This window comes from Mus musculus, chromosome 5 (genome assembly GCF_000001635.26).
Source record: "Mus musculus strain C57BL/6J chromosome 5, GRCm38.p6 C57BL/6J".
Taxonomy (NCBI): Eukaryota; Metazoa; Chordata; class Mammalia; order Rodentia; family Muridae; genus Mus; species Mus musculus.
Window position 1 is genome coordinate 13,119,861 of NC_000071.6, and position 15,873 is coordinate 13,135,733.

General features: G+C 35.2%; 1 protein-coding gene and 1 pseudogene across 1 annotated transcript in view; one reads left to right on the forward strand and one right to left on the reverse strand.

The window, feature by feature from the left end:
• On the reverse strand, positions 1,028-1,971 carry Gm10108 (predicted pseudogene 10108; annotated as a pseudogene).
• The window catches only part of Sema3a (sema domain, immunoglobulin domain (Ig), short basic domain, secreted, (semaphorin) 3A), a 478,664-nt gene continuing 467,752 nt past the window's right edge, over positions 4,962-15,873 (forward strand). Inside the window, exon 1 of the mRNA XM_006503557.4 lies at positions 4,962-5,913. The gene's annotated coding sequence lies outside the window, so the exon portion shown is untranslated. The remainder of the gene's footprint in view (positions 5,914-15,873) is intronic.

Consider the following 15,873-nt stretch of genomic DNA (forward strand, 5'->3'; position numbering starts at 1 on the left):
TCACTGTTGACAAGATTTAAACCTTTTGATAGAAAAAAGGTAACGTTTCACAGAAGACTATGGAAACACTCTTGAATCTTGGAAATATGATCAGCTATCTTTTTCTGAAAGATATAAGGCAGGCAGTAAAAGCGAGTAGTCACATTCAATGCCAAGTCTAGCAAAAAGACTCAGATACATGTACATGACTGCCTATAATTACAAGTATGTGTGTCAAATCAGGGGGCCAAATGGTGTACTTCTAATTGCTAAAGACTAGCAAGAAATTAAGGCTCATGTGACTTTTCTGAACATATCACTTTCGTTTTCTCAGAAGATAAGGATCAATCATTTTAATTTTATGATCAAAACTTAATATTTGTAAAGATGTATTTTTATTTCTTTAAGCATTTGTCTTAGGGTTTAGAAGTCCAACCTCAAAAAACAGATTTAGCTTCTTCCTTGCCTTCAAGGGAGAATTTATGTCACACATTCATTTCTGCTAGCTGCTACAGTTTCTAGGCAACTCTCTGCATGTGGATATACCAAGCAATTTGTGTGTTGTCTAATAAAAGAAACTATAATTATTGAATTTTTCATCAAATTTTTTTCACCCAGTTGACTAATTTCCAAATATTTTCCAGATGAACATGTGTGCGTATGTCATCCAATCCTGTCTTCACTAGTAATTTTACCTCACCCTCACCACACAGGGAAGAAAACATACAAGTCCAAAAGAAATCATGAATCCATGCCTTACTCAGGTGGTCTAACAATGAAATTGTAGATTATAAAAGCAGACGTAGAAATTTTGAAGGAATTAATATGAACCCTATTTATATTTAAGAACTAAAGTATTTTTGTCAGAAATATCAACTTGCAACTTGGATCAGCGTGAGAGTCTATGATCAAACTGAACTCTGCGTTAAGTAGTTAGTAACTCAACTTGTTTTACCCCTTGGGTGTCAAAGTCTTGACCCACGTAAACATAAGCTTAAGAAAGAGTCCAATGATAAACTATACAGGTAAACAACATCTTTTTTTTTTTAAGTGTTAAATACTCTTTATTTGATATCATACATAAACCACAGCAAATGCCTTTCAATAGTAAAAGGCAGCATCCTTGATGTAGGGAATTCTAATTAAAACTGCACTGTCACGAATAGATAGTTGCCTCCTGGTGGTTAGCCATGACCTGAAAGAGGCCAGTGAACACAAACTGAAACACATTTGAGTCTTCTTGTTTCTGAGACAGTGATAGAATTTTCCCAGTGTTTAAGCATATTCATATGCCCAGTTATATAAATCTAAGTATAAAACCATTTAGTAGGTTTGAGGTGACATGCCCCTATTTATGGAAAGTAAAACATTGCTAATTAAGTCCAATCTTATCTTGAGAAAGGGAGAGCCGTGGTAGCATGTATACAACTGGAACTGTTGCTTTAATAAAGACCGTACCCACTTTATGACAAGTCAGTTTTACTTAAATCAGGACTGTCCAACAAAAACATTGCTAGCCATTCATGATCTGAATTTGGTGTGTGAATTAAATTATGGTGTACATTAAAAGCCATGAGACATTTGTTTTGTAATAAATAAGGCAGTGGAATTACTCATTAGTAGCCTTTTTAAGATAAGCTATTAGGTCTGCCCTTTCTCCCTTCTTCTTAATTCCAGCGAAGATCATTTTTGTTCCAGGGATGTACTTTTTGGGATTCTCCAAATACTCCATCAGGGTATCCTCTCCCCAGGTGATGCCTTTGTTCTTGTTGGCATCTGTGTAAGAGAATCCAGCAGCCTGGCCTGTCTTCCGCCCGAACAGACCGTGGAGATTTGGTCCAGTCTTATGCTTGCCTCCCTTTTCCACAGTGTGGCACTGGGCATACTTCTGAACAAAAATCTTCTTGCCTTTTTCAACATCACTCATTTTTAATTCGTTCCGGGCTGGTCAACACCGCGAACGTTCGGACTCGAAGACAGACGTCCCGCGCTGGTAAACAACATCTTAACTATTCACATCGAATGAAATGTTTCTATTGCACTGCAAATTAAATACTTGAAATTAGGTTGTTAATAACACTTTCACATCCATTACTAATATTACTAAAGTCATAATACAAAAAACAGGAAATTATGATCAGAGGAATCAGGAATGTAGATAGTAAAAGGGCTTTAGAGATAGGGGCCCTCATAAACATGTTGGAGGGTAGGGACATTCTTATTTTTATTTTCTTACAAGGCAAAACCAGTCAACAGTGGATCACTTGGTTCATAAACTAGATAACATTTGTTAAAGAGAATCCTCTTGAGTATAAGTTTGCATAATGACTTGTAGATAAAATCAGAGATAAATCATAAGAAGTCAGTATGCTTCTCCAAACCTTATCCAAATGTACATATAAAAGTTAGACTAATAGCTCTCCAGGACATTGTTTCTTGGGATATTTCCAGCACGTTCTATGTTTAGCCAAGATATATAAAAAATATTCAATGAAAATATATTATGGTGTTTTATGTGGAACTGGAAAATGTAAAAATGTAAAAGTCTCATTTGCTTTCCTGGTGAATTAGTTTTAAATTTAAATTCTGAATCTGCTGAGACTGATAAAACAATTCAGTCTTAAACCTCAATCTCATTTTTAGCCCTAAATAGAGAAAATAGAAATTAATTGCTATCCTATCTAATATTTTACAAGAGATTTATGTTCCACACAGCAGTAGTGTTTTTTTTTTTTTTACTTTAAAATCAGCGCCCACTTGTAATGTCCTGATATTTAAAAGTCCTCATATGCATACATGCTTAGATATTCACAGACACTCACTAAAATAACATCCTCTTTTTGTCACATGAGAACCATACACACACTCTGTGATCTCTTTATGTGCTGTTAAAGTGCGTTATCTGTCAGGACTACACTGATCACAAGCAATTTTCTTTTTGACTTCAGCTATCTTCCACATGTCCCTGTTTCTATAGTTTTTGTTGTTGTTGCTTAGTCATATTTCCCTATACCTTGTCTTTTTACTCCATCGTCTTTAAAATGCCTATTTTAACTGGTTTTTTTTTGTTGTTGTTGTTCCTGAAACACATTCATTTTTATCTTATTTAGATGCAATGATAGGGTGGTGATTTTCTAATTGGTAATTAAAATGTTCGGGAATACTTAAAATCAAACACTAAATCATGTATGTTACTATAAGGCAGTACTTTAGTGTGCTATATAGAAGTCTGAAATTAATAAGATCAAAACACTTAATGTATCCAAACTTTTTATTAAATATCGGTGCATCACTAGAATAATTTCTCATTGAAGTATATATGATTCTGCTAATAAGTAAAATAAAATGCGATGAAAAGTAAAAATATCTCTTCACAAGCCAACTGTGAGAACAGATCCACTGTTATTGAATCTAGCATTAAAAAAGGGATTTCGTCATCTCTCTGAGGGCTGGACCATGCTCCCGCGATAAATCCATGTAACGGGCGATCCTACACTCCAGTAAGTAAATGGAGCCGCCCACCTCACCATTGCATATCACAATACCCACTAACCCAGTAAAATCAAGACTCTAAAAGCTTAATTAAGCAATAAGATTTATGTATCGATAAAACACAATTTACAAGATCCAATACAATAATTTCAGAGCCAATTGATAATGATAAAAGCTTTATCGCAGTATTTCTAACCTTGTGAAAACATAGCTACTTGTGGCTAGTAAACACCATGTAAATTCATGTCCACAGCGATCTTCCTTCTTCTCTCTCCTCTGAGATGTTCCATCTCTGCAACTCACAGCTCTGCCTCCCCTTTCCCTGTCCAATCACAGATCCCCTCTGCACTAATGTAACTGGACAGGGAAAATCTTGTGACAAGCTTTCTCTGTTATTGTTATGGTGGTATTGGTGATAGTGGTGTTGTCATTGGTGGTGATGGTGTAAGTGGAGATGCTGGTAGTGTGGTTGGTGATGGTAATCATAGTAATGGTGGTATTGTTTTATAAGACAGAATCTGATATGTGTAGTTGAGGCTAACCTAGAATTGTGTGTAGACCAAGATGGCCAAAAACCTGTGTTAATTTACTGTCCCCGTTTTCATTGAGTTAGTATTAGTGTCAGAAGTCACTATCCCTGCTTGGATCAAGCAACCTTAATAATTCAATCCCATTTAACTTTCTACTAGACTTTTCTAGGGCCAATAAAAGGATGTTTGTTTAAATAATTTAAGTATAAGAAATCATTTTAATAAGTAATATCTTGGTGTATTTTTATAATTAAAATAATATATTATATTATGTAATGTATCATATTATATCAATTAATTAAGGTAATTTAATATATTATACTATATAATGTATTATATTATATTATGAGACAATTCTTAATTTTAGATGGCCTTAACTCTTTATGGAATTCTATCAGTGTACTGGATTGTATTTCAATAACAGGTTCAGACATATAAAATTAGAATCAAGACTCTCCAGTGACATAAAAGTTTTATTTTTCAAATTTCCTTGTGAAAATATTAATTGTATCCATTCTAGTTTGTACAGATTAAAAAATTCATCTACATAGAGAATGTCTTGAGGACAGACTGAACCCTGCTATCAACTACAAGAACTGTGTGCCTTACAAAGCAGCTCTCAGAGCTGGTTTCCCTATGTGTGTTTTTAAAATAGATTTATAATATAATTCACCCCAGGATGTTCTAGCAGGACACAACAGAGATGATATGGAAGTTTCTTACATATCAATTATCATCACATCGTAACCTTTAGTATCAGTTGTTACGAACCATTTAAATAAGAAAGTAGCTCTCTTCGACATAAGGCAATAGATGAAATGGTTCTGATTTTTAAATGTAAATTGTATTCATTATGATTATTTAATGCACTTTATTGTCAAAAAGCATGGCATAGAAAGGTCTGAAGTTTTCATAGGTTAACTTACCCCGTATAATGAGGAGCATGCAGACATACTTACAATGAACGCATCCCTGCCCCAAACAGTTGGCTTCAGCCACATGAAACAAAAATGCCCAATTGCAGAGTGTCAGTCTGTCTGACAGTGTAAATCTCCTTAAGGCAATTTAATTCAGATTAAAAAGATAACCTTGGCTTGTGTAGCCAGAATAAGGGATCTGTTTCAAATCTGTCACGTTAGCACTATCAATAACCCACTATGACCCATGATTGAGTAGTTTTAATTAAGTTCTCTCAGGATATTTGGGGGTGGGGATATTAATCCTTCATTAATAGTTATAATGAATATTACACATATCTCTATAACTTCTGGAGTTTGGACATCCTTCTATTTTTATCAAATTTATCGTTTTCCTTACTAAAGAGCAATTCCAGTTGGGGAACTCTGGCTCCCAGGGGCTTTAACGCTACCCCACTTCCACCACTATAAAACAGAGGCCTGCTGTTTTAATCACGCCTCTCTCTCTCTCAATGTTGTTTGCGCCCTGGTACAGCCCATCTGCCTTGAATCTAGTGCTCCGCTGGGGCTGCACACATCTGCCAGCCAGACTACCTTCGTACACAATTACTCAATCCACCGTAAGGCTCTTTAATAAGAAACAAGTGTGACAACGGCAAGGCTCCCCCCCGCCCCCGTTTCTCTCTCTCTCCTCCCTCTTAAACCACAGAGTCAAATAGCTCTAATAGAGATGAAGCTTGATAGATCCGCCCAGGTGTAGGTGAAATGGTAGAGCCTCAGGGGTAATAGATGCTGTGCTCGCATGCTGAAGTTTAGTGCTCTGTCCTGACCGGCTCTCTAGCTACACTGAGACCGGCTGCTCCTTGTACAGCTACAAAGTCAACATGCTTCTTGCTGCTCACGTTTGTGCCTAACCCAGAGGGCAACCTGGAGCTAGGTAGGAGACACAGATCAGCCCTCTGACTCCAGCTCAAGGACAAAGGACCGCAGATGCAGTAAGTGGAAATTTTACCTTTTCTTCTTTTACTTGGGAATTAATTAAGGCTGTTTACTCTCAGGGAATCCTCTAAAGACTGAGCAAAAGTGAACCAGCAAAAGAAGCCTGTGTTCTTAACCCTGTGGGTTTCCCCAGGCGTAGTTTCGCTCAGTGTCTCAGCTCATTTTGCAGTGTCCCGGAACTGTCACTGCAGCTTAAATACTCCACAAGTGACTCCTGATTCAAAAGGTCTGGTGGACTGAAATGTGGCGCTAATAACAATGCTAATTCGTTCCTGTAGCCTGGCGTATTAACTGCTATTTCTGTGCGAAATATCCTTTACTACTGTCAAAAACGCTGGTGACAAGGGTACTGTCACAGTGCTCAGAAAACAGAAGAAACTACCCTACTTGAAATGGGATTTCAACTTTCATGCCTGACTAGTGTTACATCCTTCTTGAGACATCAATGTAAGGAATTTTCCTGGGAGTTTTGCTTAACAAATTCTTCCTTGAGCTCTGACACAGTAAAGAAGTTATCTTAAAAACTAAAACTGGTTTTAGATTGTAGTTTCACTGACAATGATAATGCAATTTTAAGAGAAACAAACTAAAACCAAAGGTCATTTGTCTAATAGCCTAGGAAGAGATATTGAAACCAGATGTAGGAAATCTCAACTGTGACTTTTTGCTCTTTCATGCTCGGTTTAAAGCAGCCTCCACATTGCGTTTACTTTGCATTTACAACTTTGGATTCACCACTAAACTATGTTTGAACTTCAAGTTCAGATGCGATCTAAGTCAAGCCATGTTCCTTGAGCCCTGCTCTGAATTTTACTCCGCAACAGGGAATCTTTTTACTACTACACTATATATCTCGATTGTGTTAACAAGCTGACTGTGGTGGACTTTCAGGTGAAATGTCAGCCAATGTAAAAGAATGTGTTTGCTGTTCAAATGTGTGACACTCTGTATAGGAAATACATATACAACATACGCTCTGATGAAGAGTCAAGTTAAAAAGTTAATCCCTCAAATATTGCCAAACATGATCAAATTGTAAAAGAATGCAATAAAGACTGTCAGTACATCATTTCTATCTGTAGTTTCTTTAAAGTTCTTTAAATGTAGTTTTTATGTATTTGAAGATACAGTCTGGAAACCATTACCATCACCATATGATTTGCATGCATACAGTACATAAGAAAACACAGACACAATACGATTGTATTTTCTTAACTCATTCCCACTGGCCAATGCTTCGCTTTTCTTTTTTGACTATTATAGATGGACCTCATTGTAAATGATGATTTAAAAACCATGACAGTAGAGCCTTGATGGCTCCTTTGTGTATTTTCAGAAATGATTTAGCCAGGATAAAGTTGCTGCTATGAGAGGTTTAATTAATTACTTTTAGTTAAATATATTTCTTTAAGGATTGGATTTGACATTGCTGATGGTGGAGTAAATGCAGTTTCAAGTCATTCTTCATGGAATGCTCTAACCAACAACTGTTGGCATTGAATAGCGGTCAATGGCTACCCCCTACAGGGAGAGATTCTAATTTCACTGTGCCTTCCTCAGTATATGAATGCTACAGAGTACAGTTCACACATATGAATGCTGTAACTGAGTCACTGATTCCGACAAGTGCCCCTTAATGAAAAGGTCAGCCACATGATTAATAGGAAGCCAATTTCAAAGGCTGGACCTACTTCAGCACTGCATTTAGGTTTGCGTCTTCTTGATTTATTCATTTGCCTTTCAAAGTATAATAAAAACTGAGCAGTCCATATTGCACATTTTTAACACATTGTGATTGTTATTTCAGTATGATAACAAAATATCAGTTATTATATTTGGCTTAGGAAAGGAAAAAAAATCAAGTGGGAAAAAAATCCATCACACCAATAACTGAGAGCATGTGGATGATGAATGAAAATTTCACTCTTTATCCAAATAGTTAGACGACACAGTCTTTGCTTGACTTTCAGTTAATTTAATCAACTTTTGAGAGGCTGTCTGGGGAAAGGTGGTACAGGGGAGGAAAGGTTTGATGTTTTAAGATCATAATGATTAAATGCTAGCTATATATTAGCAATACAAAGGCAAAGGCATTGTTCTGTTGTGGAAAAAAAAACTCAATTTTTTCACCTAGAAGTAAATTACAGTGAAGAATTCTGTTGAGTGGAGATAATCAGGATAATCAATTTAGTCATCGAAAATGTATACAACAATGACTTTGTTATAGTTGTCTTAAATATGATCTATGCTGAAAAACATCAATACTGTCTATCTTTTAAATTTTTAATTATTCTTTTTGACTGACTTTAAATTTTGATAATACATGTTGAAATTTAATCCATTTGTAAATTACACAATACTTAAATATGACCTCTTAACCATTTACTGAAATATGTATATTTCACCTTTTAGTTTATTACTACATATTTTCAAATATAATTTGATTGCAATGTAATGTAATGAGTTAAATAATGCAAACAATATGATAATTTATAGGAGATGTCTATATTTCTGGAGAAAGGAGGGTTTTGGGTTTTTTTTTGAGAATCATAAGTTATATCAAATTTTTTATCTCTTAACCCTTTTTCTCTTTATACTTAAATCAACATATAAATAACTTAATAATAACAACATTTTTACTTATAATCAAGGGATTCAGATCATAAGTGTGGAGCAATATGCTATCAAATGCCACCAAAGGAGGTCCTACTGCTCACTCAAAGGGAAGGCAGTATAAGAATCTCTTGGCATCGTTCACAGAGTCCTACATGCCCCATGCATTACTATGTTCACAGCTTTCGGCTCTGAATTAGAAACTTACCACTAAAGCTAGGACTCATTGAATAAAAGTAACTGTGTGTCTAAAATGAATTGAACACAAGACTCTACTTTCAAGTCCAGTCCTTGTAGCCCAATAAAGAATTCAGTGTTCCTATACCCATTCATAAATATGAATAGAATAACACAGAAATTTCCCAGTTGTTCAAAGCCTGTGAACTCTGAAATGTGTGTTCATATTAGTTTTGCCTTGTGTCTGATCTTCTCAACTTGCTTCCAATGAGTCCTCTCCTGTAACAAGCCCTTTCTTTCTCTGAGCAAAGTCAACTCTACCTCAGGCTACTACATTGAAACTACATAAATTTTGAAAGAGATTAATAGTGAAAGTTGTTAATCCAGCAATATGTTTGAATGCCAAACAGTGCGTATGATTTTAGACTGTTACATCATCACTGGGCACTTAGACTCCATGCTACTTTTCAAGCTTTTATTGTATGCAAAATCAAACTTATAACTATATCTGAGAAGTCACAGGACAATGTAATCCTTCCATAATTTCTCAGTTGCTAAATAGGTGTTTCTGTTAATCTGAGGGTTTGAGAATTTGGTCTCTTCAAGATATATCTAGGCAGGCCAGAGGATCTGTCAGGAGGGTAACTAATAACAATAGCAGCTCATTTATGGTCATCAAAAGCCATCTCTATCTTCAAGATCAAGAAAATGAGTTGAGGATTATCATCAATGATATTTAACACCTTAGCTATTCAGGAGGAATACCAGGTAGATCATTCATTTATTTGACGAAACATGTTTTTCTAAGATGGACAGAATGAATATAACACAAATTGTTTGTTTAACAAAGAAACATAAAATATTCACAATAGAAATATCTTGTAATTCAAGATATAATTTTTAAAGTGTGAGTCTTTATATTCATTATGAAATTTAAACAAAATAATCATACTCAAGGAGCTGTGTTTTACTCTCCTTAGGTCACATGACAAAACCTTTAAGTTAGAACACTGTTTGCTTTTGTATACCTATGATACAGGAAAAGTGGAGGAAAGGAGCAGAAATAACTTAATTTAAATTTGAAGCCCATCTTACTCATTCTCTCTACAACAGGAAATGACTATAAACTCTCCTTTGTTTCTTTGGCTTGATGTGACTTATTTGATGAATATTTTTAAATATGATTGGCATGCATAAAGCTAGAGTCTATTCTCAGATCTTTAACACAGTGAAGGAAAAGGTGATTTTTAAAAATTAATCTTCAAGTCTTGAAAGAATGAACACATGGGAAAGACATCTGAAAGTTCCAGATACCTTTCAGCTTTAAGGATTGGTGGTTACCTTAAAACATCGGTCAAGATTTTCTGTCACGATTCTCAGTGAAAAGATCAATGAGCTCACTCCATGAGTCCAATCTTATCGTCATGAATCCATTTTGGGTGTCTCATTCTGTGCTTTCCCTCCCCTTTTCTCTTCTGTTCCTATCACTTTGTCTTCTCTTTGTTCTTTCTTTCCCTTTTTCTCTTCTCTCCCATCCCCTTCTCTCTCCTCTTTTTCTTCCTTTTTCTCTCTCTACCTTCCTCCTCTCTACCTCCCTTTCCTCTCTGCTCCCTTGTCCTCTTCTCCTCTTCTGCCCTCCCTCTCCCCTCCCTCTCTCCCTCCCTCCCTCCCTCCCTCCCTCCCTCCCTCCCCCCTCCCTCCCTCCCTCCGTCCCTTCCATTCTTCCTTCCTTTTCCATTCTTCCATCCTTCCACCACATTCTTTTTTCCCCTCTCCTGTCCTTCCTGTTTTCAGAATACTTTCCTATCCCCTCCCTTTTCTCTCCCTCCACTCCCTATTTTCTCATCTTTTCTCATAATCCCTGTCCACTCTTCTCCATTCATCTCTTTAATTTCTCCTTTCTACCCCATCTTCCCCATTTCTTTCTTTCTCTGTCTCCTGTGTCACTTTTCTCTCCAATTCCTTTCTCCTGACATCACATTCCAATCTCTCTGTAACACTAGAGATGGTTTTTCTGTTAGTTACTTCTTTCTCTTACTTCAGAGAAATATTGAGAACCCTGATCTGGAGAAGTCTCTTGTCTATGCTCATTCTCACAGTTTCATTCATCTTAGATCCCAAAACAGTAACCATAGAAATCAATCGACCTTATCATCCATTCTTTGCATGGTGCACTGCAGGCTCTGTTCCCTGACACAAGCCAGATTTCTGCCCATATCTATAACCAACATCTAAAAGTTTTGGTTTCAACCCTGTTTTGTATTAAAGATTTCACTTCTTTCTAGGTTTCTTGAAATTTGCATTCCCCTCCACAAGCATGACTTTGAAGTTTTAAATTATATTTAGGAGCACATTGTCATGGCTGTGTGCTCAGAATAGATGTTTCAGATGCATGTAAGTAAGAATTCAGAGAGGCATCTTATTAGTAACCAACATCTGTTTTATTGTTAATCATATAAACTTTGTCTTTGGAAGGAAATAACAGGGAATGGTTAGACTCTATTATACTTCTGTCAAAATTTTGGTAGTGAAACCTTACTTATAGTGGCAAGTATTAATACACCTTAATTTTGCACCAATTTTTTTCTTGAAAATAGTATTTCAGTCCTGTTACAATCAGTTGTTCTTATATAAGTCAAGTACTATTAATTATGCACTTATTTTTGTATCTGTACTTACATTTTACTGAATTATCAAACTAAGATTCTGTGGAGTAGTGAGCATGAAATGAAAACATGGTGTGCTGCTGGAGAAGTATAGTCTTGCTTTCAGGATGAAAAGAATATCCACTTGGCATATGATCGTATCAAAATGATTTTGGAGAGAATTTTAGAATTTGAACTTTAAGACAAGAAATAGACATACAAATAAGCTCTTGCAAGGCTTATAAATGGATTTAATATGTAGTATATGATTAAATATTTGGCATAATTTATGTTATATTTCATAAAACATAATAGTATTTCTCCTTTGGTTCAATATTTTTTTGGAATGTTTGGCCTGCATATAATGCTTGAGATCAGATTCAGTTCACAAGCATAAGTTTAAGTGAATAACTCTGTTTCTGACTAAAGAAATAATTCTAAAATCATTTCCCAATTTAGAAGCTTGTGGATAATTCATATTTAGTTGATGGTAGTTAGTAATGAGTTATCGATGAAAATTGATTGAACAATTTTCAAAACAAAACAAAGTTACCACAACACACAATTCTTACATCCTACAAGTGAGTCCCCAAAAGTAAAGTCTCAGACTGGTCCCAGTATACCACTAAGTCTCACACACCATTGGCACTGTAAAGAAGTTATTTGCTACTATTACAAAATATTTCTTAAAGTTTACATAAAACATTAACTTACATGCCTTTGCTCCCAACTATCCCATGAAGAAGTCAGTAAGATTTGTTTTTGCTTGCTTAAATTAGGATGAAAGGAAATCTCATCATGACTATAGCTATTTTCACTAAATAACATTTAATTTGAGTGATATGATTCTATATGCAGTCTTGTTTTTTTCTAAGGTAAAAGAATATATATGAATGAATGCACTAATTTTATAAAGGAGTCTTAATTAGGAAACATGTCTAATTTTTTCATTTTCTAGAAAAATTAGATTTTTGTTTTCATTTTATACACTAGATCTCTTTATTTCTAAGGCTTTTTTGAATATTAGACCAGTAAACATCTATACAAATGACAAATATAATATTAAAAGCTATAAACCTGTACATTGTGATGGAAATTGAATTGTAGCTTATTAAATTTATTAAAGCGATCCTAAGCCTTAACTATTAATTCTGTTTCATCATAAGGTTCAAGGTTGAGTTGCGTTAGTTTTACATTATCATAGCAAAATGACTGAGAAACTCAAAGAAGGAAAGATTCATTTCAACTTATGATTTCAGAGTTTTTTCTCCAAAGTTGTTTGTTCCATTCTTGTAGGCTTGTACTGTGGCTGAGGCCAATGGCAGAGCGCTTAAAGTGAAGCCAAGGGTCCCACCTGTTTTAAGCTGAGGAACAAACAGAGTCACGACACACAAAAATTATGCCTTTGATGCCAGTGATCTACTTCCATCACTTAGACTCCCTTTCCTAGATTCCACTTGGTACTGAATTCCTCAGTGAACTAATCCACTGATGAAGGTACAGCCCTTTGAATCCTATCAACACTTGACCTCAACACTACATTGAAGACCAGGCAGGCAGCACACATCCCTCTGAGGAATGTTTCCTTTTTAAACCACAACATGAACATATGTAATTTATGTGTGTGCTAGACCTGACCAGAAAGCATTAGTGTTGTTGTGCTTTGTATTTATATAATGCAATCCTATTTTGGGAGAGAAACATACTATTTTGGCATTTTTATGCAAGTTCAAAATTGCTTCATCTACCAGAAATAATGTATTTCATACTAAGGTTCATTGCTATGTTTTAAGATTTCATTATTATGGTAATATAATGAAAAGTTTGCTTTTGATGTATAGAAATGTACATGGGACAATGAAGATCTATTTGTAAAGTTCTCTATTTGGTAATATTTCTACTACATATTCAGAAATAATGATTTGAACATAAATTTCTTAAAATACTATGCTAAATTGTTGTACTTTTAATTTTACTTTATTACATTCGTGTTTTTGTCTTCTAAAACAAGTTCTGATATGTACCTTATTTATGCCAACCTCCTTATCCTTCTATCTCACCTATAGAATGAGTAGGTCTTAGGTAGAATTTCTGTTGCTATGAAGAGACACCATAATAACTCTTTTAAAGGAGAAATATGTAATTGGAGCTGTCTTACAGTTCAGAGGTTTAGTTCATTATCATCATGGCAAGAAACATGGTAGCATGGAGGCAGACATGGTGCTGGAGAGGAAGCCAGGAGTTCTATACCCAGATGGCAGGCAATAGGAAGAGAGGATGACAAAGGAACTGCCTTGAGTACTTGAAACACCAAAGCCTTCACCCAGTGATAGAGTTCCTCTAACAAGGCCACACCTTCTAATAAAAGCACTCCCTATCAGCCTTTGGGGAATACAAATCGCCACAGATGTGTTTATAGTCATGAGCAACTAACACATGACTCCTTAAGTAAAAGTCATATCACAAGCATTAAAACATTTGTTACTTGGATTACTTTGTCTCTCGTTAGTTTTGCCACCTTATGGTAATCACTTGGAATTCTCTGTTGATGTAGTAACAGTGGATTGTTACATTACTTATTGTGTAAATCTAAGCAAAAGTATAGCTATATGAAGCATAACATAGAGGACAGAATTGTAGGTCAAATAGAGGATATGGAGAATGATATTTTTAGCCATTTCAAAAATATTGTTCTGAAAACTATGAACATTCTTTTAGATTATTATAAAACTTGTTTGGTTTAAATAGTGTCCTTTAGGTGGTGTCCTGAACAAAAAACTCACTAAACCTTAGCCCCTTTACTAGAAATATGAAAACATGTTGTAGCAATGGAGTTTCCTAAATTTTTAAGTTTCCTAAAATTGGCCAGCTAATAAAATCTACCATTTATCATGTCTACTCAGAGAAGCTCTGTGCTTTCATCCCTGAAGCTTAGACACAAGCAGACACAGTTGTGTTAAGGTAGAGAAGACACTATATGTGAAGCCTCATTTTTTTTGAAATGTAGGCATGTTTTGTAATGATGGATTATATTCAGGGAAACCCCTTACTAGGGTTCCTACCAAATATTTACTCTTCTGCCTATCTTGATTAATTTGTAGCAGGCTAAGGGCCACTTTTTATCATTGGTAAATTTTCCTACAAAATATTTAATCTTATTGTTTTTGTTGTAAGACTTTGGAAGGACTTAGTCACAATAATCAAGTAAATATCAGACTCTCAGGAAGGAGTAGTTTAGGGAGGAACATTGCTTGTACTTGTACAGTCATGCAATAGTTAGCTTGGGTTGTCACTTTGGCCCATCTAGAAAGAAGGAAAATCTAGTTGAGGAATAACCTCCAGTGGATGGTCTGTGGGCATGTCTGTGAGGCACTTAGTTATTGCTTATTGATATGGGAAGGTCAAGTGTATTGTGAGTTGTGATATCTCTTGGTTTGTGGGCCTGGGCTCTCAAAATGGTAGTGGAGTGATCCACAGATATTGAAAGAGTAAGATGCACTCCTCTATTCCCAATTCAAGCTCCTGTCTTGAGTTCCAGCTCTCATTCCTTCAATGGTGCTATCTGGAAGCACACTGTGAAACACACCCTTCCTCTACCAAGTAGCATGAGGTCATTATGCATTTTATAGCAACAGAGTTGCACTAACACTAAAAGCTCTGCTTCAGTGCTTTCACTTATAAAATTGAATTTTTAAAATAAATGATGCGATACAGTTTGTCTTCTAATTTTAAAAATATTACCAAATATGTCTTCAGATATAGTGACTCAAAAGAGGAAATAAAGCAATTTTGAAATAAACTTTGATATGTTACTCTCATAAAAATGTGTGCTAATTATTCATAATTTTATACTGAATTCTAATGACAAAGTCAGTGTCATAAAAGTAAACTATTCTTGAGAATAACTAAATATCCCCCAGGTTATTTGAATGTTGAAAAACTATAGCATTAATTCTTTCAGGTATTTGTATTTTCTTCTCTTAAATGTTTATTACAAGTTAAGGAATTAAAATGTATTTCTGATAGTGTAATGGACAAAAATTTGCTTTAATCTATTAAGGCAATTTTTAGTCTGTCAATATATAGTCACCATAATGAAATGGGCATAGTGCAATATAATTAAGTGCGAAAAGTAAACGTAATTCATCTTGATGCTTTTTGGTAATAAGAAAAATTGAAACCATTTCAAATATTATTTAAAGTGATAGAATAATTAATTACAATTGCCTTGCATTATTATTTTACTACTTAAACTATAAATCTTTGGAAAATTTGTAGAAATACATGAAATTTCCACTCCATCCTTTGTCTATGAAATGCCATAGGTGGTCACAGGCATGTAGTCAGCCTGTCCCCGTGCTTCTGTGGGCGTTCTCTCCTGACAGTGTGGGTATACAAACAGAACTTTTCCTTAGCAAATACTAAGTGTCATGAAATTTTCTTTAGAAACTCTCTAGTCACTCCTCACTCCTCTCCCAATCCAGGGGTGACTTCTCCACTTTTTTCATTCTTTTTTTTTTC